The following is a 3,459-nucleotide window of genomic DNA, read 5'->3' as shown; positions in this document are numbered from 1 at the left end:
AAACTAAACAGTGGGGATGGCGGGCTCGAGGCGTGGATTACATGTTAGGGGATTGTCACGATGTTTTGGTTTAAGATTATTTCTTTAAAGATTATGGCTCGATTACTTTTGTAAAAATTAATGTTTAAAAATTTATAAATGAATCAAGTGTTTTTGTTTTAAAATAATGAGATCTCATGCTTTAGTTTATTTTCAATAAATTAGTTTATTGTTTTTATTATAAATGGTTTTAAACGGACTAGCAAGTGTGACGTCTCGGAAAATCGGGGCGTTACATTTTGTATTGTATAATGTGTTCTCAAGTGACATGTAAGGATGTTCATTTAGAGAATAAATAGTGTTACTCTAAATGGCATGTAAGGATGCTCATAGAAGAATAAATAATTTCACTCTTAATGGCATGTAAGGATGGTCATAAGAGAAAGAAAAACTTTTCATATATTACGAGCATGTGATTGCAAAACTTATGTATTTAAAGCATGTATATGTAAGTTATTATGATGGAGTACATTTTGGTATTTAAGTAATGTATAGAGAAATAATAATATTTAATTAAGTTGTGTATATTTTATGTGTTATGGATTGACCGATAAGACATAGGTTAAATGCATGTTTATTGGGTCCATATATATTGTAGATAAGGAGGTAATGCAGTAAGTGGTGAAAGACATGAAGACTCAACACCCCGAGTGTTGGTAAGTTAAATTTCGAGGACGAAATTTCTTTTAAGGAGGGTAGAATGTAATATCCAAATTAAAATAGTATTTAATTTTTTTTTTTTGGATATTTATTGAGCGAGGATAATTATCTTATTTCTTTGTGTTGTTAGTGAATTGATATTATTGCTTAGAGTATTTGTACCAATTTTCTAGAGAGAGTTAAAGTTGTATTAACTACAAAAGTAAAATATTATGGTATTTTTACAAAGTAAGTAATCGTTTAATTAAAGCCCAATATGAAGGTCCATTAGGGTTTTATAATATATTTAGTGAGTTTAATTAATTAATGTTAAAAATTCGTATGTTCGGATAAATTCGCAGGATTAAAATTTTTTTTACTAAAATGATCATATCTGGAGTTCTAGAGCTCGGATTGAGGTGATTTTAGTGACGTTGGAAAGATAATTCAGAGATCTATCAATTATGTAGAAATAGATTTATCGTAATTTTAACTTTATTGGTGTCAAAATTAAGCTACAAAGTGACGACCTGTTAAGCTTAGAAATCCTATATTTTGAAATTTAAATTTATAACTTATATCTAACAAATAAGATTTTTATTTAATTATTATATTTAGAGTTAAATTAGCATCAAATTATAGGGGTTATTTTATTATTTTCTTTTATAGGTTTAATTAGATTATAAAACATAAATCTATCATATTCTTGATACGTAATATGCAGAGCCTCTAACCCTAAGAAAAATAAAGCTAAATCTCAATCTCTTTCTTTCAGCCTGAACACAATTCTAGTCTGAACACAATTCTTAGAGAAGACACTCAGAAAATCCTATACCCTACAAGTTATTCGTCTCGCTATCTATCAAAGATTTATAATTTTCCTTCTTGTTTCGTTCTCTTCGCCAAACAACACTCATGATTTTCATCAACATAAGATTGAGATCATCATCACCATTCGAATAATTTGAGATTTCAAGATCTAGCACTGATTAAGAAGAGTCATCAAGAGGTAAGAGAGTTCTTCCACTTATTGTTGTGAACTTTTAGGTTAAACTATGAAATCTCGTTTCTTATTTTTTCTGAAAATTATTGTCTTAGTAAAATAGTCATATCTCTCTCAATATTGATCCGTTTCCAACGATTCTTGTATCGTTAGAAAGCTTATTCGTTGATCTAAAATTTTTATGATGAAAATATTCACCATTTCGGTGATATTCTATGTCAAAAATTATCATCTTTCTGATGTTGTTGTAAATCGTTTTTTTCATATTCCTAGAAAAAGTACTTTGACTTAAAATACCATAACTCTCTCAATTCTCATCCATTTTTAAGGATCTATATATGGTTTCAAAGCTTATTCGATTTCCCATAAGTTTCCATGAAGCAACCATAGTGACGTACTCGTGTATAAGAGCCATGATTCTATGGGTGTAAGGATCCAATGGAGGCTTAAAGCGGGGACGTTACAAATGGTATCAGAGCCTTGACACAGCCGGAAGTGTGGTCGACGAGGACGTCGGACCCCGTAAGGGGGGGTGATTGTGACAGTCAGTAATCCCGTGATCCGTAAGGGGAAATACCGGGTAAGCTGTGTAATCCCACAGCGCCTGGGGAAGGTCAAGTGAGATGATTCTGAGACTGTGCAGGTATGGGACTGCATAGTTAAAGAGAGCTTAAATGGATTGATTGGTACTACCTATATCAACAAGGTGCATCTTGTTTTTCGGTAGCCCATCTCGAAAGAACTTCACAGTTCAGCGTGCTTGGCCTGGAGCTTTTTTAAGGATGGGTGACCTCCTGGGAAGGTTTCCCAGGAAGCGTGTGATTGAGGACAAAGCATGAGATCTTTGTACCATTTGTAACGTTCCCACTTCAAGCCTCCATTGGGTCCTTACACCCACGGAATGAATGGCTCTTATACACGAGTACGTCACTCTGGCTGCTTCATGGATTGATGACTGACCCTACAGACCAACACGAGTGTTTTCAGCGTGCTTTGTCCTCACTCACACGCATCCTGGGAAAACTTCCCAGGAGGTCACCCATCCTTGAAATTTCTCCAGGCCAAGCACGCTTAACTGTGGAGTTCTTTCGAGATGGGCTACCGAAAAACTAGATGCACCTTGTTGATATAGGTAGTACCAATCAATTTATTTAAGCTCTCTTCAACTGTATACTCTCATACCTACACAGTCTCAGAATCATCCCACTTGACCTTCCCCGGGCGGTGTGGGATTGCACAGCTTACCCGGTGTTTCCCCATACGGATCACGGGACTACTGACTGTCGGTGATTCCGTACGTCATTCCGTGGGTGTAAGTACGTCACTCTGATACCATTTGTAACGTCCCCGGTTCATGCCTCCATTAGGCCCTTGCACACACAGAATAATTGGCTCTTATACACGAGTACGCCACTCTGGCTGCTTCATGGACTGATGACTGACCCTACAGATCAACACGAGTGTTTCTAGCATGCTTTGTCCTCACTCGCACGCTTCTTAGAAAAACTTTCCAGGAGGTCACCAATCCTAAAATTGCCCCAGGTCAAGCACGCTTAACTGTGGAGTTCTTTCGTGATGGGCTACCGAAAAACAAGAAGCACCTTGTTGACATAGGTAGTACTAATCAATCCATTTAAGCCCTCTTCAACTGTGTAGTCCCATACCTACAAAGCCTCAGAATCATCACACTTGACCTTCCCCAAGCGGTGTAAGATTGCACAGCTTACCCGGTATATCTCCCTACGGATCACGGGACTACTGACTGTCACAATCTGTTC

This window comes from Cannabis sativa, chromosome 4 (genome assembly GCF_029168945.1).
Source record: "Cannabis sativa cultivar Pink pepper isolate KNU-18-1 chromosome 4, ASM2916894v1, whole genome shotgun sequence".
NCBI classification, from domain to species: Eukaryota; Viridiplantae; Streptophyta; class Magnoliopsida; order Rosales; family Cannabaceae; genus Cannabis; species Cannabis sativa.
This window is presented reverse-complemented; position numbering follows the sequence as displayed.